This window comes from Scyliorhinus torazame, chromosome 9 (genome assembly GCF_047496885.1).
Source record: "Scyliorhinus torazame isolate Kashiwa2021f chromosome 9, sScyTor2.1, whole genome shotgun sequence".
In the NCBI taxonomy this organism is placed as follows: Eukaryota; Metazoa; Chordata; class Chondrichthyes; order Carcharhiniformes; family Scyliorhinidae; genus Scyliorhinus; species Scyliorhinus torazame.
The window spans coordinates 77,252,987-77,276,198 of record NC_092715.1 but is presented as its reverse complement, the minus strand read 5'-3'; the positions used below and the strand labels follow the sequence as shown (position 1 = coordinate 77,276,198).

Here is a 23,212-nt window from a genome sequence, read left to right as displayed (position 1 = left end):
GCGGCGGCTACATCGCGAAGAATCCTCGAGGATAGGGACAGGAGGAAAAAAGGAGCAAGATGGCAGCGGAGAAAGCCCAGGCGACATGGGGGCCCGACCAAGACGAATTTTTAAGACGGTGTGTGGAGCTACTTAAGAAGGAGGTGCTGACCCCGATGCTACAGGCAATTGAGGGGCTTAAGGAGGCACAAAAGACCCAGGAGATGGAGCTCCGCGTGGTGGAGCAGAAGGTGACGGACAACGAAGACGAGATCCTGGGCCTGGCGGTCAAAACGCAGACGCACGAGGCGCTCCACAAAAAGTGCATTGAAAGGCTTGAAGCCCTAGAAAATAGAGCACGGAGAAAGAACCTTCAGGTCCTGGGTCTCCCCGAGGGAGTGGAAGGAGCGGACTGCGGGGCTTACGTGAGCACGATGCTAAGCTCGCTGATGGGAGCTGAGGCCCCCTCGGGCCCCTTGGAAGTGGAAGGGGCTCATCGGGTCCCTGCGAGGAGACCAAAGGCGGGAGAAACACCTAGGGCGACAATCGTGCGATTTCATCGCTTCAATGACAGAGAAGTGGTTCTGAGATGGGCCAAAAAGGTACGAAGTAGTAGATGGGAGAATGCGGTGGTACGGGTGTACCAGGATTGGAGTGCGGAGGTGGCGAGAAGGAGGGCGAGTTTTAATCGAGCCAAGGAGGTGCTACACAAGAAGAAGGTGAAGTTCGGGATGCTGCAGCCGGCGCGACTATGGGTCACGTACCAGGAGAGACATCACTACTTCGAAACGGCGGAAGAAGCATGGACCTTTATTAAAAACGAGAAACTGGATCGGAACTGAGGGACTGATGTTAGAGGGGAAATGACACTGTCGATGTATATAGGAATGTAAATTGGGAAGGGGGGGACACTAAGAAATGTGGGCGCCGGTGGGTGGTAAGAAGAGACATAGGCGGGGATGGGGAATGGGAGTGGGGCGGCAGAGGGAGCTGCGCCACAAGGGGCGGGATAACTATAGAGAATACGGGGCTTACTGTTCCCGCGCCAGAAAGGTGATGGCGGGAAGATAGGCGCAAGGTAGATGGGAGTTCCCCACACGGGGGGGTCAAGGAGTGAGCGGGAGAAGCCGGGGTCAGTTGAAGTCAGCTGACTTTTGGAAGTAATATGGGGGGAGCAATCACGCTAGATGGGGATCTAGCAGGGGGGGGGGGGATAACTGGGTTGCTGCTGCAGAAATCAAAGAGGAACTGGTTAAAGAAAGGGTGGTCGGGGATGGAATGCGCCACCTGGGGAACGGGTGGGAGCGTGGAACCGGGATGTGGGACTGGCCTAGAGAGGGTGATGGCTAGTCGACATGGGAAGGGGGCAGGTAGCCCCCCAGTGCGGCTGATCACGTGGAACGTGAGAGGCCTAAATGGACCGATTAAAAGGGCCCGAGTGTTCGCGCACTTGAAAGGACTGAGGGCAGACGTGGCTATGCTTCAGGAGACGCACCTGAAGGTGGCGGACCAAGTTAGGTTAAGGAAAGGATGGGTGGGTCAGGTGTTCCACTCAGGGCTGGATGCAAAGAATAGAGGGGTGGCCATACTGGTGGGGAAAAGGGTATCATTCGAAGCTAGGAGCATTGTAGCAGATAGCGGAGGCAGATATGTGATGGTGAGTGGCAGACTGGAGGGAACGGAGGTCGTGTTGGTTAACGTATATGCCCCGAATTGGGATGATGCGGGATTCATGAAGCGGATGCTGGGACGTATCCCGGACCTGGAGGTAGGAAACCTGATAATAGGGGGAGACTTCAACACCGTGTTGGACCCAGGGTTAGATAGATCTAGATCTAGATCTAGGACCGGAAGAAGGCCGGCAGCGGCCAAGGTGCTTAAGGGGTTTATGGACCAAATGGGGGGAGTGGATCCATGGCGATTTGTTAGGCCGAAGGCCAAGGAGTTCTCCTTCTTCTCCCATGTTCACAAGGTGTATTCCCGGATAGATTTCTTTGTTTTGGGAAGGTCGCTGATCTCGAGGGTGGAAGAAACTGAGTATTCAGCCATAGCTGTCTCAGATCATGCCCCACATTGGGTGGACCTAGAACTAGGAGAGGAGAGGGAGCAACGTGCACTCTGGCGATTAGATGTGGGATTGCTGGCGGATGAGGGAGTCTGTGGAAGGGTGCGGGGATGTATCGAGAGATACCTGGAGACCAATGACGACGGGGAGGTCCGATTGGGAGTAGTATGGGAAGCACTAAAGGCGGTGGTCAGAGGAGAGCTGATCTCCATCAGGGCCCACAAAGGGAAAATAGAGGCCAAGGAAAGGGAAAGATTACTGGGGGAGATTTTAAGGGTAGATAAAGAATACGCGGAGGCCCCGGAGGAAGGACTATACAGGGAGAGACGACGACTCCAGACAGAGTTCGACCTTCTGACCACTAGGAGGGCGGAGGCGCAGTGGAGGAAGGCACAGGGGATGAGATATGAATATGGGGAAAAGGCTAGTCGCCTGTTGGCCCATCAGCTGCGAAAGAGGACAGCGGCGAGGGAGATAGGGGGAATTAGAGATGAAAAGGGAGCTACGGTGCGGAGAGCAGGGAAGGTAAACGAGGTGTTTAAGACCTTTTACGAAAGACTTTATAGGTCCCAACCCCCGGAGGGAAAAGAGGAGATGCGGCTCATTTTGGACCAATGAAGGTTCCCGAGGGTGGAGGAGCAGGAGGTGGAAGGCCTGGGGGCACCAATTGGGGTGGACGAGGTTACCAAGGGGCTGGGGAACATGCAGGCAGGGAAGGCCCCGGGACCAGATGGGTTCCCGGTGGAATTTTATAGAAAATATGTGGACTTGTTGGCCCCGCTGCTGGTAAGGACCTTTAACGAGGCCAGAGAAGGGGGGACTCTACCCCCGACAATGTCGGAGGCGACGATATCGCTAATTTTGAAGCTGGATAAAGATCCGCTGCAGTGCGGGTCCTATAGGCCTATCTCACTGCTAAATGTGGACGCCAAATTGCTAGCAAAGGTGCTGGCAACGAGGATAGAGGATTGTGTCCCGGGGGTGGTGCACGAAGACCAGATAGGATTCGTAAAGGGGAGACAACTAAATGTCAACGTGCAACGGCTATTAGGGGTGATAATGATGCCCCCAGTAGAGGGGGAGGCAGAGATAGTGGCGGCAATGGATGCAGAGAAGGCATTTGATAGGGTCGTGTGGGAGTATCTATGGGAGGTGCTGAGGAGGTTCGGGTTCGGGGATGGGTTTGTTAGCTGGGTCAAGCTCCTCTATGGGGCCCCAACGGCAAGTGTGGTCACGGGTCGGCAAAGATCGGAGTATTTTCGACTATACAGGGGAACAAGACAGGGATGCCCGCTATCTCCATTACTGTTCGCGTTGGCAATTGAACCACTGGCCATGGCGCTGAGAGACTCCAGAAAATGGAGAGGGGTGATTAGAGGGGGAGAGGAACACCGAGTGTCACTCTACGCGGATGACCTACTGCTATATGTAGCAGACCCAGTGGGGGGGATGACAGAGGTCATGCAGATATTGAGGGAGTTCGCAGATTTCTCGGGATATAGGCTTAACATGGGAAAGAGTGAACTTTTTGTGATACACCCTGGGGACCAGAGTAGAGGGATAGATGGCCTACCGTTAAGGAGAGTGGAAAGAAACTTTCGATACCTGGGGATTCAGATAGCCAGGAGCTGGGGAACCTTACACAGACTTAATCTGACACGACTGGTGGAACAAATGGAAGAGGACTTCAAGAGGTGGGACATGCAGCCGCTGTCACTGGCGGGCAGAGTGCAGGCAATTAAGATGATGGTCCTCCCGAGGTTCCTATTTGTGTTCCAATGTCTCCCTATACTGATCACTAAGGCCTTTTTTTAAAAAATAGACAGGAGCATCACGAGCTTTGTGTGGGCAGGGAAGGTTCCGAGGGTAAGGAGGGGGTTCTTACAACGTAGTAGAGACAGAGGGGGACTGGCGCTGCCGAATTTGGGCGACTACTACTGGGCCGCCAATGTGGCGATGATTCGTAAATGGATGATAGAGGGAGAGGGAGCGGCATGGAAAAGACTAGAGATGAAGTCCTGTAAAGGGACGGGTCTAGAAGCGCTGGTGATGGCGCCACTACCGCTCTCACCAAAAAAATTTACCACAAACCCAGTGGTGGCGGCAACATTAAGTATCTGGGGTCAATGGAGGCGACAGAGAGGTGTGCTGGGAGCCTTGGTGGGGTCCCCAATTAGGAACAACCATAGGTTTGCCCCAGGGAGGCTGGATGGAGGATTCCAGAGCTGGCACAGCTGGGAATTAGGAGAGTGGGAGATTTATTTATAGACGGGACGTTTGCGAGCTTGGGAGCGCTGGAGGAAAAGCATAAGCTGCCCCGGGGAAATTTCTTTAGGTATATGCAGGTGAGGGCGTTCACAAGACAACAGGTGAGGGAATTTCCGTTGCTCCCGACACAGGGGATCCAGGATAGAATGCTCTCGGGGGTGTGGGTCGGGGAGGGCAAGGTGTCAGAGATATACCGGGAGATGAGAGAAGAGGGGGAGGAGCTGGTGGGCGAACTGAAAGGAAAATGGGAAGAAGAGCTCGGGGAGGAGATTGAGGAGGGTTTGTGGGCTGATGCCCTAAGCAGGGTAAATTCCTCTTCCTCGTGTGCCAGGCTTAGCCTGATCCAATTTAAGGTGCTGCATAGAGCACACATAACGGGAGCAAGGTTGAGCAGGTTCTTCGGAGTGGAGGACAAGTGTGGGAGGTGCGGCGGAGGCCCGGCAAACCACACACATATGTTTTGGTTGTGCCCGGCACTGGAGGGGTATTGGAGGGGAGTGACGGGAGTGATCTCGAAGGTAGTGAAGGTCCGGGTCAAACCAGGCTGGGGGTTAGCTTTATTTGGAGTTACGGATGAGCCGGGAGTGCAGGAGGCGAAAGAGGCCGATGTCGTGGCCTTTGTGTCCCTAGTAGCCCGGCGTAGGATTTTACTCATGTGGAAGGAAGCGAAACCCCCCAGACTGGAGGCCTGGATAAACGATATGGCGGGGTTCATAAAACTGGAGCAGATTAAGTTTGCGCTGAGAGGATCAGCTCAAGGGTTCACCAGACGGTGGCGACTGTTCCTCGACTACCTAGCGGAACATTAGAGGGAAGATAGATGACCAGCAGCAGCAATCCAAGGGGGGGGGGGAGGGAGGGGGAGTAAGATGTTTGGGGTCTGGGAGGGGGAGGGGGATGGGGGGAGTTTCATTTTATGTTATTTGGTTAGTTTACCATGTTAGTTAGTTACTCAATGTTAGATTGTAGTTATCATGTTACTTGTACTTTTAATTTTTCTTTTGTTTGATGTGTAAGGGGAAAAAATTGTGATTGAAAAACTTTAATAAAATATATATTTTTTTAAAAAGTAATTGAATATGAATACGTTTTTAGATTACGTGAAAAGACGTAAATGGCATCATTCCAAGTTCTCCGCAGGAAACATTAACCATTTCAGCAGACAGTTGACCTTTTCTGAATTGACAAAGAAAATTATACGTCTCTAAGAATAGCTAATGCCTATCAAATCAATCACTGGAAATTTACTTAAATGTGTGCTATTTATAGCCCCCTCCCAGGGGATATTTTGCTGCTTCTAAAATACTCTTATGGTGTATCTTGGCCAGCTTTGAAGGATGGGATTGCAGTCCCACCCGGCATAAATGGGAGCTGGGTTCCCAATAATGATAATCATTTGAATGAAGGAAATGAGTCCCTCGAACACTGGTTAGCAAATAGAGGGAAAGAGGCTATCATGCAAGGGGCCAAGAAGCATTTAACCCGCAGTAAGGATGTACTCCACCTAGCGACACCTTCCCCTATTAGGCAGACACTCTGTAAATTAGGAACGGTACCACATTGCATTGATAATGGAATGTTTATAGAACTGTCTCAAATACGAGCTCACCAGCTGCAAAATTTAATAACTTCTGAGCCTGCGCCCGATCGCTCTGTGTCTGTGTTCTATGCTGGCAGCTGAACATTAACCCTTACAGTACCACTGTTAAAAAAAAAAAATTTAAACTGCAGGAAGTTTTCCAAAAGATTAATGACCCTTGGGCACAGCTATTAAAACACCTGATAGAGTCCAGATGAGAGAATATAGTGACCCATTGCACGGCTTGGTATGCTCGTGAGGATGAGCACGCATATAATTTACAAACACAAAGTAACTAAGGAAAGCAGACCTCACTGCATATCACTCCTTTTTATTTTTCGGTGTTGTGGGATTAGGAATGTTAGTACAGTTGACCCACAGTCAGAGGGACCTTTTTAGGGTGGGTTTAACTTCAGAACCCCATTTAACATTGGCCATAAGACATCCCGCTAAGGCAAAGCAAATAGGAGAACTAATCAAAGAGGCCAAAGGAAAAAAGTAATACATGGGATTTATATTGAAATGGACGGACGAAGTTGCCTGATAGAATTTAATGGCAAACAGGAGGGCAAAGTGACCTGGAAAGAGGAGCAATGGCCCGCTACATTTGAAAGACAACAACCTCCCCAAGAGAGCCATCATTTACTCCCTTCAATCCTGGCCCAGGTACAGGCACATCTATGGGCCCAACATAAAAATCATGTTGGAAAAGTACATTCTGCCCCAGCGCATACGGTGCAGTTACAGAAGAACGCTGCCCTACCCTGCTTAAAACTATACAGGTTGGCATCGGAAACAGAAAAAGGAATAGAGGGAGTGATCAATGCACTATTACAGCAAGGGGTGCTTAAGAGAACACAGAACCCCTGTAACACCCCTATACTCCCCATTCCAAAGGTAGGAAGACCCAACGAGTGGTGGTTTGTGCAACATCTTAGAGCTATCAATAAAATTGTTATCACTATCGCTCCATTGGTGCCGGACACAAATGTCATTTTGTCATCTATACTAGCAACAACGGATACTTTCTCAGCCTTTTTCTCCATACCATTGCACCCGGAAAGTCAAAATCTATTTGCCTTTACATGTCGGAATTAACAGTATTAAAAGAGACTTGGACGAGTGCCAGTTGTCTGCAGGCTCAACATTCCCTCAATATGATGATGATTTATTGAAAGCCTCAGAGGGAGGGCTAGTTTGCCAACAGAATACCCTTTTGTTATTATCACATCTGGCAGAAAGCGGGCATAGGATCTCAGTGGACAAGCTGCAATTCTGTCAGGAGACAGTTCAGTATTTGGGATTTCAGCTGCAGCAAGGACAGCGGAGGCTTGGGTCTGAAAGCGTACAACCCGTACAAGGGTTCCAACTCCATGCACAAAAAAGGAAACCTTTACCTTCCTCGGAATGGTGGGCTATTGCAGGCAGTGGATGCCGGACTATAGAGAGATGGAAGCAGTATTGCGCAAGGCTACCCTACAGGATGCCCCTTCAATTGGTACCTGGATCCCAGAGAGGGAGCAAGCATTTCGTAATTTGAAACAAGCCATGATTAGCACCCCTGCCTTGGGACTTCCTAATTTCAGCAAGCCCTTTACTCTTTATGTGAATGAAGCAGGGGGATTTGCAACAGGGGTCCTGGTGCAAGAGCATTGAGGAGGGAAAAGACGCCTTGCCTATTACTCGGTGGCCCTATGTGCTGTGGTAAAGGGTAAGCCAAATTGCTTAAGAGCAGTAGCAGTCACAGTGGCCATAGTAGAAAAATGAGTTTTGCTACTGCTTAATTCATCCGCAATGCAGCATTTTACCGCAGCTCGACACACTGGGTACAAAGTAATCCTCTCTAAAACCAACTTTACCTACAAGCGAGCGCCAGCTGTCAACACTGCAACACTCTTGCCCGCGCCCTCGGAAGCAGAACATATGTATGATCATGACAGTTTACAATTGATTGAAGACACCACAACCCCTCAACCTGATTTATTGAGTCACCCACTAGAAAATCCAGACATCATCTTTTTCACCAATGGGTCAGCAAACCGACCAAATGATATGACCCTCCTGGCCAGCTATGCAACAGCAACTCCATTCGAGATAGTGGAAGCTTTTGCTCTGCCTTAGGGAACGTCTGCTCAAGCGGCCGAATAGTTTTCCCTTACTAAAGCATGTATTCTAGCTAAAAATAAAACAGTCAATATTTATACTGATTCCCGATCCGCTTTTGGGGTAGTACATGATTTTGGCCAATTATGGAAAAACAGGGGGTTCGTAACTTCCTCCGGCCAACCTGTTAAACATGCTAAATTTAGTTTTAAACTTACTAGATGCTGTTCAGCTGCCCAGCAAGATAGCCGTTTTAAAGTGTGAAGCGCATACTACCGCAGACGATGAAGTCTCATGAGGCAATAGATTTGCTGATAAAATAGCAAAGGAATTGGCTCTCAAACAGCAGCCACAACTGCAAGCGGCTGCAGTTGAACTTCCACCATAACAGAACCAAAGTTAAATCAGGCACAGGAGCAAGCCTCCCTACAGAAACATCGCTCTTGGATAAAAGCAGGTTGCTCTCAAGACAATTTTGATAGGTGGATAAGGGCTTTGAAAATAGACCAAACGTATGAAGCTCTCCGAGAAATTATACTTTTGGAGCAGTTTAAAAATTCAATTCCTGATGTAGTGAGAACTCATGTGAAAGAGCAGAGGGTTAAAACTGTGAGATTAGCAGCATAAATGGCAGATGATTATGAATTAGTTCATAAATCAAAGTTTGGTTTCCGACATCAGTTTCACACTGTGAGGGATAGAAACTGGGGACATGAGAAATATTCAAGTGGTAAAGGTAAAGGTGATCTGATGGGAGATATTGAGAGTGTACCTCAGATTAAAAAAGAAATCCAGGAGGGTGGAAAAGAAATGAAAAGTTTCAAATGTTTTCACTGTAATAAACTAGGCTATGTAAAGTCACAGTGTTGATGGTTGAAGAAAAGCACTGGGAAGGCTGATGTGATAAAACAGGATAAGACAGTGGGGTTTGTTAAAGTGGTAAAGAAAGCCCAAGTGAAGCGAAGGAGGTGCAAAAGATTGTACAGCCTGATCAAGAGGTGATTGATAAGAAGGTGCCAGATCTCTTTAAAGAATTTACTTGTGTGGGTAATGTTTACTCATGTGTATCAAGAGGATCAGGTAAAGAAGTCACAATTTTAAGAGATACGGGAGCTAGTCAATCTTTGATGGTAAAAGATGAGGAGTTATGTAGTTTGGGAAGAATGTTGCCAGAAAAGGTGGTAATATGTGGAATTCAGGGTGAGAGGAGTAGTGTTCCATTATGTAAGGTAAGGTTGGAAGGTCCAGTGAAGTGTGGTGAAGTGGTAGTAGGAGTAATAGAGAAATTATCTTGTCCAGGGATACAGTTTATCTTGGGTAATGATGTAGCTGGATCGCAGGTGGGAGTGATGCCTACTGTGGTTGATACGCCAGTGGAAAATCAGACAACCGAAGTGTTGAAGGACGAATATCCTGGGATTGGGATACCAATGGGTATTAACAGTGACAGGGGAACTCATTTATCATAGAATTTACAGTGCAGAAGGAGGACATCAAGTCTGCACCGGCTCTTGGAAAGAGCACCCTACCCAAGCCCATACCTCCACCCTATCCCCATTACCCAGTAACCCCTCCCAACACTAAGGGAAATTCCACTAGCAAATTGACCAAAGCCCTAACAGAAGCCATGGGATTTGATTGGAAATTGCAAATACCATATCAGCCGCAATCCTCAGGAATGGTGGAAAGGGCGGGTGGAATAATTAAAAATGCAGTTGCAAAAGTGTGTCAAGAAAATGGGCTGCTATGGCAGATGCCATACCCATAGTAATGTATGCCCTGCAAAATCAGAGAAATCGTAATACGGGTTTAAACCCGTATGAGATATTAATGGGACGTCCCATGACAACTGGAACAAAACCCCCAAAGACTCCAGCAGCAGTAGCCTTAATATGGGCAGATGAGGCATCGCTAAAATATGCCCAGGACATGTGTGAAACCGCTGAAATTTTTTTTTTTTTAAACATGAAAAGGTGTGAGAGGTTCAGATGCATCCAAAAGAGGGAAATACGCACCCTTTAAAGCTGGAGATCAAGTATATGTGAAAGCATTAAACAAAGGTTATTTTTCTCCCAGGTGGAATGGACCCTACCAAGTGCTGCTAACAACCCGAACAGCCGTTAAAGTAAAAGAAAAGCCAGATGGGATCCACGCAACTCGTGTAAACTACATCATACGGAACTTTGAGAGTATTAGCGAAACGCTGACCTGAAGAGAATGACGGAGCTACTGTTCTTATGTATTATCACATTAATCCAACATCATGTTGAGGGTAAACGGAACACTAACACTTTGATATACATGTCTCACTCTTACACAGAGAGGTTAAATAAATTCAGTTGTTGGGTTTGTACACAAACTCCCAGATGCTTAGGGGAGGGCATCCCCGTGCGACCTATCCCATTCACCAGTAAAGAGATAGCAGAATGGCTCTAAGACAAAATAGTGCAGGACGTGGAGAAGATACACAGAATATGTTAGATTGGAGATTAGCTGGATACGATATGAATAGGTTTGAGGAATGGTGGGGGCCTAGGTTTAATGTAACACGTCAACCGCCCTGGTTGATCCTTCCCAATTATACTGGAGTCCCTAAAGGAAGTATATGCTTTAAGAATCATGAAACATATGGGACCCACTCAGTAGGCACGAGTCAGTGTGATCAGGCCTTGAATTGGCAACCCCCTATGTTCCACCTTACAGCTAAAGGACTATTCATCTTCGATTGGTCAGGAGTTGAAAATCAAACTAGTGGAGGCTCCTGGGAAGGGGATCGATTAGACTAATGATGACTGATAGTAGAGGAAACCTGATGGCATATAATGGCACGTATTTTATCTGTGGACATAAGGCATACCCGTGGTTATCAGAAAATTGGGAAGGCTCCTGCTATTTGGGATATGTAGTCCCTTATGTACATCACGTCCAGCAACTGCAGGACCATCCCCATCACAGGACGACACAAAGTGTTGTGACATGGGCACAAATGCTGGGAATAATGATACCACCATTAGGAATCGCCACTAATACATACGAACTACGCGAACTACGAGGCATCCTTGAGCAGGTAGCTAATGACACTGCAGAAGCTGTTAACCAGATAGAAACTGAGATGGTCGCTATAAGAGCGGTTGCCCTGCAGAATAGAATGGCTCGTGATTTCTTGTTAGCTGAAAACGGAGGCACTTCACTGATGCACATACTTCCCTGATAACTCAGAGAAAATTGATTATCTGGTGGATCACATTCGTAGAGAGGTGACAAGATTACATGAAAATGAGGGATGGGACTTTGGCTTTGGGTGGTTAGGATCGTCAGGACAGAGGATTGTGTTCTGGATTATAATCGCCATTGTAATCTTGTTTGTCGTATGGTTACTGTTTTAATGTTGCGCAAGATATTTTTATTGTACGAACATGGGAACAGCCCTAGCCACCTTGCCTCCTTGCTACCAGGCTCATAACAGGCAGGGAACTGTCATACGTCTGTTCCCCTTACATTATAACCCACTGTGGTAGTCACCACTGTTTGTATAGAGTACACATATGAGATGTGATACGGTAAGGCTCCTGTACTACAGGTACGGGGGTAGATCCCTGCTTGCTGGCTCCACCCAGTAGGCGGAGTATAAATGTGTGTGCTCACCGAGCTGCAGCCATTTCGGCAGCAGCTGTAGGAGGCAACACATCTCTGCTTAATAAAGCCTCGATTACTCTCTAATCTCATCTCGTCGTAATTGATAGTGCATCAATTTATTACGCAGAGATTTTACAGCGATGGACCTTCGCATCAAGCCAGATTGCCTGCAGCTGCACCCTCAAGCAGACAATGGCACATCGGCCTTCGACCACTGGCTAGCTTGCTTTGAAGCCTACATCGGATCAGCGACAGAACCACCCTCAGAGGCACAGAAACTACAGATCATGTACACACGGTTGAGCTCCGATATTTTTCCTCTTATCCGGGACGCGCCCAACTACACTGAGGCCATGGCGCTTCTGAAAGAGAACTACACACGGCCGATCAACAAACTCTACGCCAGGCACCTCCTGTCCACGCTGCAACAACTCCCCGGTGAGTCGTTGGAAGATTTCTGGCGTGCCCTGCACGCCCTGGCGAGGAACTGCGATTGCCAGGCAGTTTCGGCCGTTGAACATTCCGAACTCCTAATCAGGGACCCGGGCAGAGGGTCGGCGTACATCCGCCAGCGCCTCTTACAAGGGGGTACGCTCGACCTCGTGGTGATCAAGAAACTCGCGATATCGCTAATGGTAGCCTCCCGTAATGTACACGCACATGCCCCTGACCGCACGGCAACCCCATCCTGGACATCGTGGACCCCCACCAGCGACCGCCCCCAGCCAACCACAAGCCTGCGCCGCGCGGCAGCCAGCCAACCCCGGGGGGCCCAAGTGCTATTTCTGCGGGCAGACAATGCACCCCCGTCAGCGCTGCCCGGCGCGGAGCGCACTCTGCAAGGCCTGCGGGAAGAAAGGACATTTCTCTGCGGTGTGCCAGGCCCGGTCGATCGCCGCTGTAACCAGCCCCATTGTTCCTGTACCCCCCACGTGCGACCCGTGGGCTCCGCCATTTTCGCCCCCGTAACCCACGTGCGGCCCGTGGGCGCCGCCATCTTCCCTTCATCAGACCTCGTAAATATTTCAAAAAATATTTTTATTCTCCTTTTTCACATTTTTTCCCACATTTACACCCATCGACAATAAACAATAATCAGCAAGATATGTCAGTCCACATAATAACAATGATCCCATCTACCCACCAACCCCCAAACATCAGCCCACATGTTTACATAAACAAATGACAAAAAGGAATCAGGGATTACCCATAGTCACCCTTAATCTACACAGCCCCCCTCACCCCCCCCCACCCCCCCCCCCACCCCCACTCACCCCCCCCAACTAATGTTCGATGTTATCCAGTTCTTGAAAATGCATAATAAATAGTGCCCATGACTTGTAGAACCCCTCCGAGCTTCCCCTCAGTTCGAACTTAACCTTCTCAAGGGTCAAGTATTCCAACAGGTCCCCCCGCCACGCCAGGGCACTGGGTGGAGAGGCTGCTCTCCATCCCAGCAGTATCCGCCTTCGGGCAATCAACGAGGCGAAGGCTATGATATCTGCCTCCACTCCCGTTCCCAACCCTGGCTGGTCCGACACCCCGAATATGGCCTCCTGGGGACCCGGGTCCAGTTTCACACGCACCACCTTGGAAATTACCCTAAACACCTCCTTCCAGTACTCCCCTAGCTTTGGACAGGACCAAAACATATGAACGTGATTCACGCCCCCCCCCCCCCACCCCCGCAACGTTCACACACATCCTCTACTCCTTCAAAAAATCGTCTCATCCTCGCCCTCGTGAGGTGCGCTCTATATACCACCTTCAGCTGTATCAGCCCCAACCTCGCACATGAGGTGGAGGCATTCACTCTCCGAAGCACCTCACACCAGACCCCCTCCTCTATAACCTCTCCCAGCTCTTCCTCCCACTTTGCTTTGATCCCTTCCAGTGGTGCCTTATCCTCTTCCAAAATAGCTCCGTACACCACTGACACTGCCCCCTTCTCCAGTCCCCTTGTCGTCAACACCTCCTCCAGCAATGTGGAGGCCGGTTCCTCTTGGAAGCTCTGTATCTCCTTCCTGGCAAAATCCCGAACCTGCATGTACCTAAACACTTCTCCCTGCTCTAGCCCATACTTCGCTTCCAGCTCCCGCAATCCTGCAAACCGACCCCGAAGAAACAAATCTTTTAGCGTCTTAATCCCCTTCTCTTCCCATTTCCGAAAACTTCCATCCCACCTCCCTGGCTCAAATCTGTGGTTCCCCCGAATCGGCATTTCCCTTGACCCTAAACCCAACCCGAAGTGTTGGCGAAATTGCCTCCAGATTTTCAATGAAGCTATTATTACCGGACTCCCTAAATATTTCCCCGGAGCTATCGGGAGCTGCGCTGTTGCAAGTGCCTTCAGCCCCGACCCCCTGCACAAACTCTCCTCCATTCTGACCCACTGAGAATCAACCTCTCTGACCCAGCTCCGCACCTTCTCCACATTCGCCGCCCAGTAGTAGTACAACAGGTTCGGGAGACCCAAACCCCCTGCCTGCCTTCCCCTCTGTAGCAGTACCTTTCTCACTCTGGCCACCTTCCCTCCCCATGTGAATGAGGTAATCCTTCCCTCAATCTCCCTGAAAAAAGACTTTGGCAGGAAAATCGGTAGGCATTGAAAAATAAACAGGAATCGCAGCAACACATTCATTTTAACCGCCTGTACCCGACCCGCCAGTGACAGAGGAAGGCCATCCCACCTTGCCAGATCGGCTTTCACTCTCCCCACCAAACTAGTGATGTTGTACCTGCGAAGCCTCCCCCACTCCCGGGCAACCTGCACCCCCAGATACCTAAAATGAGACCCTGCTCTACGGAATGGCAGCCCCCCCCACCCCTGCCCCCTCCCCCGGCCGAGACACCACAAAGTACTCACTCTTGTCCAGGTTCAACTTGTACCCCGAGAAAGACCCAAATACCCGCAGTAGCTCCAATATTCCTCCTATCGACGCATTCGGCTCCGACACATACAGCAGCAAGTCGTCGGCATATAAGGACACCCTATGCTCTATCCACCCCCCCACCCCCACCCCTGCGCACTATTCCTTTCCATGCTCCCGAACCTCTCAATGCGATGGCCAACGGCTCAATCGCAAGTGCAAACAGCAGAGGGGACACAGGACATCCCTGTCCCGTCCCACGGTGGAGAGAAAAGTATCTCGAACTGATATTATTTGTGCGAACACTCGCCTTCGGTTCCTTATATAATAGCTTTACCTAGTTTACAAACCTTGGTCCAATCCCAAACCGCTCCAGCACCGCCACCAGGTACCCCCACTCCACCCGATCAAACGCCCTCTCGGCGTCCAATGCCACAACCACCTCCGTTTCCCTCCCCTCCGCCGGCGCCACAACAACGCTCGAAACCCTCCTAGTGTTCGATAACAGCTGCCTCCCTTTCACGAACCCCGTCTGATCCTCCCCTATTACCTTCGGGAGGCACTCCTCCAGCCTACCCGCCAGTACCCCCACCAACACTTTTACGTCCACATTCAGAAGTGATATGGGCCGATATGACCCACACTCCGTCAGATCCTTATCTTTTTTTAGTAACAGGGAAATCGATGCCTGCCCCAAGGTATGTGGCAACACCCCCTTCCCTATCGCCTCCTCAAACATCCCCACCATCAGGGGTGCCAACCTATCCTTGAATTGTTTATAATATTCCACCGGAAACCCATCCGGCCCTGCCACCTTCCCCGACTGCATCCTCCCAATCGCATCCTTTATCTCCTGCTCCACTATTGCTCCTTCTAATGTAGCCCTGTCCCCCTCCCCTAGCCTCGGGTACTCCAACCCATCTAGAAATTCCTGCATCTCACAGTCTCCCCCGAGTGGCTCTGACTTGTACAACCTCTCATAAAACTCCTCAAAAACTTTATTAATCAGCACTGGGGCCACCACCAACTTCCCTGCCCTAGCCTTCACCTAAAGAATTTCCCTTGCCGCTGCCTCCCTCCAGAGCTGACCTGCTAACATATTATCCCCATGTTCATAAACTGCACCCCTTGCTCATCTCAGTTGGCGCACCGCCTTTCTGGTGGACAGTCGGTCGAAGCTCGCCCGTAGTTCCTTCCTCTTTTCCAGCTTCGCCAGGTCCCCATCTCTGCATACCCGACAATCCAACCCCTACAATTCACTAACATAACATTTAACCGTCGCAACACAGAACGCCATTAACTTGAACTCTGTAACTATGCAAAGAGAAGTCAATTTCAATACAAATCAGTAAAAAGAAAGTTGTAACATTTGCACATTTTCCAGCCGCTCAAACAAAGTCCACAGTCTCTCTTCCAGTTCTGCTCTTCACGTCTGTCCCAAGCCTTCTGCCCTCACGAACGCCTCAGCCGCCTCCGCTGTCTCAAAATAAAAGTCTTTGGCGTTACATGTTACTCTCAACTTCGCCGGGTACACCACACCAAATCGCACCCCCTTCTTGTACAAAGCCACCTTCACTCGCCCAAACGCCGCTCGTCTTTTTGCCAACTCCACCGTCCAGCCCTGGACTTTTGTTTTTGCTCGTCTTCTCCTCCGGCGGCGAACCCGCGTTTCCTCCTTCCTTCGACGCTGCTTTTCGCATCCTTTAGCGGCTTATTGTTTTTTATCTTCTTTCCTTTCTCCTCTCTCCCCCTTCACCCTCCTGCCCTTCATCAATCTGACATTCTTTTTTGAAAAAAAAACTTTCACCAACCTTCCTTAAATCTTCTTTCTTTCTCCTCTACATTCACCTGGGACCAGGCTTCAACCTTCTTCCTTCGTCCTAGGTGGGAGCCATCCGACATGGAGCACCCTCCCTACATGGTGCCCTGGCCTCGGGCCTGCCGCCTCAGCTTCCTCATAGCTCCGCCCCTGCTGCTCTGACCTGCCGGGCCCGGCGCCTCAGCCCCCGCCGCCCGACACCCGCGCGGGGTTCTTCGCCAGTTTTTAAACCGGCACCGCTGGCTGCTCATGGCGGCCCCAAAGGCCGACGATAGTCGGGGAGTGCGTGAGGACTCGGGGATTTCCCCGAAATCGCCGCGAATCACGGCTCCGGCGGGAGCTCTTGTTATTGCGGCCGCCTTGCTCGCCCACGCCACCGGAGGTCCGGCCCATGGCCATCTTTAACGGCGCCCGCCACATTTTGGACGGCGCCTTAGGACCCCTGCTTGTCGGGCACCTCATCGGGCCACTCATCGCCCGCAACTGCCGCAGACCAGCCCGGGGCCCACCAACACCAGCCGCAGCTCGCCTCCATCACGCTCGATCAGTCCCGGCCACACAACCTCGCAACCGCAACAACGACGGTGAAAGTCGATGGCCACAAGACACCTTGCCTTCTCGACTCCGGGAGCACGGAGAGCTTCATCCACCCCGATATGGTAAGGCGCTGTTCCCTCGCGGTACACCCCATTACCCAAACAATCTCCCTGGCCTCCAGATCCCACTCCGTGGTGATCCGGGGGTACTGCACCGCCACCCTCGCCATCCAAGGCGCAGAGTTCAGCAACATCCGGCTCTACGTCCTCCCCAACCTCTGTGCTGCCTTGCTACTCGACCTGGACTTCCAGTGCAACCTCCAAAGTCTAACTCTGAAATTCGGCGGGCCCCTACCATCCCTTACTGTATGCGGCCTCACGACCCTTAAGGTCGACACACCTTCACTATTTGCCAACCTCACCCCAGATTGCAAACCTGTCGCCACCAGGGGCAGACGGTACAGTGCCCAGGACAGGACCTTCATCAGGTCGGAGGTCCAGCGACTACTGCGGGAAGGCATCATCGAGGCCAGCAACAGCCCCTGGAGAGCCCAAGTGGTAGTTGTAAAGACTGGGGAGAAACAGAGGATGGTCATTGACGACAGTCAGACCATCAATCGGTGCACGCAGCTCGACGCGTACCCCCTCCCACGCATATCTGATATGGTCAATCAGATTTCACAGTATCGGGTCTTCTCCACAGTGGATCTGAAATCTGCCTACCACCAGCTCCCCATCCACAGGGCGGACTGCCAATATACGCCGTTCAAAGCAGACGGCCGCCTTTACCACTTCCTTAGGGTTCCCTTTGGCGTCACTAATGGGGTCTCGGTCTTCCAACGGGAGATGGACCGAATGGTTGACCGGTACGGACTGCGGGACACCTTCCCATACCTGGATAACGTCACCATCTGCGGCCATGACCAGCAGGACCACGATGCTAACCTTCCAAATTTCTCCACACCGCCAAACTCCAGAACCTAACATATAACAAGGAGAAGTGCGTGTTCAGCACGAACCGATTAGCCATCCTTGGCTATGTGGTGCAAAATGGAGTTCTAGGGCCCGACCCCGATCGCATGCACCCCCTCATGGAACTCCCCCTCCCCCACTGCCCCAAGGCCCTCAAACGATGCCTGGGTTCTTCTCATACTATGCCCAGTGGGTCCCTAACTATGCAGACAAGGCCCGCCCACTCATTGACTCCACAGTTTTCCCCCTGATGGCCGAGGCTCACCAGGCCTTCGGCCATATCAATGCCGACATCGGCAAGGCCGCGGTGCACGCGGTCGACGAGACCCTCCCCTTTCAAGTTGAGAGCGATGCATCAGACGTCGCTCTGGCCGCCACCCTCAACCAGGCAGGCAGACCCGTGGCATTCTTTTCCCGCACCCTCCACGCCTCCGGAATTCGGCACTCTTCCGTCGAAAAGGAGGCATCGTTGAAGCTGTGCGACATTGGAGGCATTACCTGGCCGGCAGGAGATTCACTCTCCTCACTGACCAACGGTCGGTTGCTTTCATGTACAATAACACACAGCGGGGCAAGATCAAAAATGATAAAATCTTGAGGTGGAGGATCGAGCTCTCCACTTACAATTACGAGATTTTGTATAGCCCGGGGAAGCTCAACGAGCCCCCCGATGCCCTATCCCGAGGTACATGTGCCAGCGCACAAGTGGACCGACTCCAGGTCCTACACAATAGTCTCTGTCACCGAGGGGTCACCCGGTTCTTTCACTTCATAAAGGCCCGCAACCTGCCCTACTCCATTGAGGAGGTCAGGATCGTCACCAGAGATTGCCAGGTCTGCGCGGATTGCAAACCGCACTTCTACCGGCCAGACTGAGCGCACCTGGTGAAGGCCTCCCGTCCCTTTGAACGCCTCAGCATGGACTTCAAACGGCCCCACCCCTCCTCCGCCCGAAACACGTACTTCCTTAGCGTGGTCGACGAATACTCCAGATTCCCCTTCGCCATTCCATGCCCCGATATGACGTCTGCCACAGTCATCAAGGCCCTCAATAGCATCTTCACTCTGTTCGGTTTCCCCGCTTACGTCCACAGCGACCGGGGATCCTCCTTTATGAGTGATGAGCTGCGTCAATTTCTGCTCAGCAAGGGCATTGCCTCGAGCAAGACGACCAGTTCCAATCCCCAGGGAAACGGGCAGGTGGAGAGGGAGAACGGGACGGTCTGGGAGGCCATCCTGTTGGTCCTACGGTCTAAATATCTCCCGGCCTCCCACTGGCAGGAGGTCTCCCCGACGCCCTCCACTCCATCCGATCGCTACTTTGCACTGCTACTAATGCAATCCCCCATGAACGTCTCGTTGACTTCCCCAGGAAGTCCACCTCTGGGGTTTCACTCCCAACGTGGCTGGCAGCTCCAGGACCCATTCTCCTCCACAAACACGTGCGGCTCCTCAAAGCGGACCCGTTGGTCGAGAGGGTACAGCTACTCCAGGCAAACCTGCAAAGCCTACGTGGGTACCCCAACGGCTGCCAGGACACAGTCTCCCTCAGGGACCTGGCACCAGCTGGGTCCCCACCCCACCCCCCCATCTGCCCCGGCACCACCTAATCCTTCCCCCAGCGCACCTCACCACAGCCCCCGCTCCAGGACGATCTGTCTTCCCGTTGGTTTCACCCGGGGATGAAGATGAGGACTACATGCCCCCGGAGTCACCTGCATCGCTATCGGGACTGCGGCGCTCACAACGGAGGATCAAGGCACCCAACCGGCTGAATTTGTGAACTTTTCCTGAACTGTACACTTTAAAAATGCTCACTTACATGTAAATAGTTTATAAAAATGCTACATACCATGTAAATAGTTTTTCAGCACCCCGCTGGACTCTTTTTTAACAGGGGGTGAATGTGGTAGTCACGACTGTATATAGTACGCATATGAGATGTAATACGGTAAGGCTCCTGCACTACAGGTACAGGGGTAGATCCCTGCCTGCTGGCTCCGCCCAGTAGGCAGAGTATAAATGTGTGTGCTCACCGAGCTGCAGCCATTTCGGTAGCAGCTGTAGGAGGCAACACATCTCTGCGTAATAAAGCCTTGATTACTCTCTACTCTCATCTCGTCATAATTGATAGTGCATCACCCACTCTACACGATAATTTACTAAAAGGTGTTGATCAAAAGATCAACAAGGAGGGAATTGTGGAAGGGAAATTAATGAGTTGCCAATTTAGAAGCATGCTGGGAAATGCTTGACTATAGTTAACACTGCTTTTTAACGAAAATAAGTAGGTCAGGTAACATAAACAAATACTGCTTAATATTTTGGTCTTGGATTTATTATGATAACACATTGTCCTCCGAAAGATAACAAAATGTGTACTCGAGTTGTTTTTAGCCAAGGGCAAGAACATACATCCTACATATTTCAACTTACGTACTTTCCAAGGTCTATTTAATATAAGCATGGCTGTTTACTTCAAACTGTTATTTCAGACTATAAAAAATATGCTTCCTTCAATCGAATCTCAGAGTGCACTGCACTGGCTTTTGCAGCTGGAACACTCTCTCTCCGCAAATATATTTGTGTAAATAAATTTCCTTAAATCGAACCTCGAGGAATTTGTCTTTATTATTATTTCCACGACACCTGGCTATCTGACATGGCGAGCTTTCTCTGTCTGGAGAAAATCAAGTTCGCCTTGAGAGGGCCAATGTTAGGGTTCGCCCGGAGGTGGCAACCGTTCGTCGACTTCATGCTGAAAATTAATCGTCAGCAGAAAGGGGGGGGCGGTTAGATTAGCTTAGAGTAGGGGGTTAATAAAGGTGGGACCTGTGAGGGAGGGAGACGGCTTTTGCACCATGTTTATAGATTCATGTACATTGTTTATTTTGTTGTTGTAAAACCAAAAATACCTCAATAAAATGTTTACCAAAAAAAAAGAATATTAGTGACCTGCACCAGGCCATACCGGTGAGTTTGCTGGCCCCTCCCCTGGCACTTCCCCCATCCACCCGCCTGCCCCTCACCCCTCCCACCACACATCCATGTGCCTAGCACCGCCCCCGCCGAGTACCGTACCGCGTCCCGGCCCACCCAAGTCTGATTCGCTAATGCCCTTTACGGAAGGAAATCTGTCGTCCTTACCTGGTCTGGCCTACATTTGACTCCAGACCCACAGCAATGTGATTGACTCTTAAATGCCCTCAGGGATGCCCAATCCCATGAACGAATAAAATAAACTAAAAAAAAAGACAATGGCATAGATTGAGGTGCACCAGTGCCCAGCTGGTTATCCTCAGCCCCCTGCCTTTGACACTGACCTGCTGACATGTAGTGATGCTACACAGACCCTAGGAGGTGTCATAATATACACCAGTATATCATGGTGCAGACACACACTGATGGACACACAGTGGGACCAATCCACACGCACAACACCGCAGCCAATCACCAGTGAGAGCACACGCACTAGAAAGATAGGGGGCATCAGAGTTCCCGCTCATTCGAGTTGCAGCTAGCTAGGAGGACAGAGCTCACAGTCTGTAACACAGATATTCACCATGTGCTGAGTGCATCGACTGGTTAGGACAAGGCAAAGGTCTTTAGTTAAAGCTAGTATCGTGTTAACCCACAGTCAGAGTATGTTAAACAGTTAATGATTCAATAAAATAGTGTTGCACTATTTCAAGTGTTGGTGACCTGTATGGGCTCCACATTGAGGATATGGAGGCAATTTCAGCCAGACTTTAAATCGGGGCAGTCTCCATTTGTATGAAACATTGAGCCGGCGAGGTTACATGCCAAATTGAGATGGTGGGAGGATAAAGGGGTGGGAGAAGTGAGGAATTTGGTTTTAGAGGTACAATTTGCAGGCCTGGAGGAGTTGTCAGAGAAATTTGGGTTCTCGCAGTCAGAAACCTTTAAGTATTTTCAGGTTCGTAATTTCACAAGGAAGATTTTCCCGGGCTGGTTCCGTGGGGGCCCATGTTCCTCGCGCCGGGTCCCTGTAGGGCTCCGCCAGATTGCCCGGGGGCCGGTTACGGAGACGGGAACCACACGCGCATGCGTGAACACGCACGGCCGTGGCACGCATGCGCAGACTCGCGCCGGCCGTGGCGCGCCGGCTTTTGGGTGGCGGAGCTGCAGAGACTACTCCGGCGCCGTACTAGCCCCCTTGGAAGGGGTGGATAGCTGCCAGGTGAGGCCCGTTGACGCTGGAGTGGCTCACACCGCTTTTCACGCCGGCGTCATAACTTGGCCGCAGGATTGGAGAATCCCGGCCTATTATTTTGCACTTTAAAGACCTGGTCAACGTCAGCTGTCAGGGAGGGGGAGGATGGTATTTGTGGGGTGAGCACTATTGCTTTTATTTATTTTACTGTTTATTATTATGTGGTTATCAAAAAAGTTGAATAAAAAAATATTTAAAGGGGGCGGCTCGGTGGCGCAGTGGCTAGCACTGCTGCCTCCCAATGCTGAGGTCCCGAGTTCGATGCCAATCCTGGGTCACTGTCCATGTGGAGTTTGCACATTCTCCCCGTGCCTGCGTGGGACTCACCCCACAACCTAAAGATGTGCAGGGTAGGTTTATTGGCCATGCTAAATTGCCCCTTCATTGAAAAGAAAATTGGGTACTCTAAATGTATAAAAAAAGAAAATATATATATATAAAAATATTTATATATAAAAAATATATATACATTGGGTTCTGACAATAATTTCTGTTGAGTTGTGACATTGTAAATTCCACACACCAATCTATCATGTAGCATCTCAGTCAGGGCCAGGCCAGATTCGCAGTATTTAGCCAATTTCCACAACCACCAAGGAATTCTGTGACGGGTTCGCCTGGGGCCCTCCGCATTGAAGGATGATGGACGGCTTCGGGCCATAGTGATTTTGTACTAGGTCTACGAGATCTTTGAATGTTTTGAGGGCAGGGGACAGTGGGTAGGTTAGGCTTTTTATGATGCTAAACATCGGGGTCTATCACCAATGTGATAACAGGTCAGGCTGAGCAAACCGAAAGATTTATTCCAGAACGAAAAAGGAGATGCAGTCACGGCTAACAACACAAGCATCCCAGCACTGGACCATTGGGAACACCAGTTCGGGTCTGGGTTATGGTATTTAAAGGCCCACAAACGAGTTCTATCTGGCAAGCCTCCGCCGGCTCAATACAGGAACTCATAGTCCACAAACCCCAAGGGGAGCTCAATTGACGGTCCCCCTGTGGTCTTGGTGGGAGTTATAACAGAGAGTAACTTTACAAGGCAAACAGCAGTCATTGATGGATTTGACATGCCTGATGTTATGGAACTTCCGGGAACTCCAGGGACCAGCGGCAGCCTGGGATGGGGTCCCTGGTGGTCCCATGTTTTA

The 23,212-nt window shown here is 50.6% G+C and overlaps 1 protein-coding gene across 3 annotated transcripts in view; it reads right to left on the bottom strand.

Moving 5' to 3' along the window:
• Positions 1 to 23,212, bottom strand: part of rasgrf2b (Ras protein-specific guanine nucleotide-releasing factor 2b) — a 465,843-nt gene that overhangs the window by 227,135 nt on the left and 215,496 nt on the right. The gene's annotated exons all lie outside the window — the stretch shown is intronic.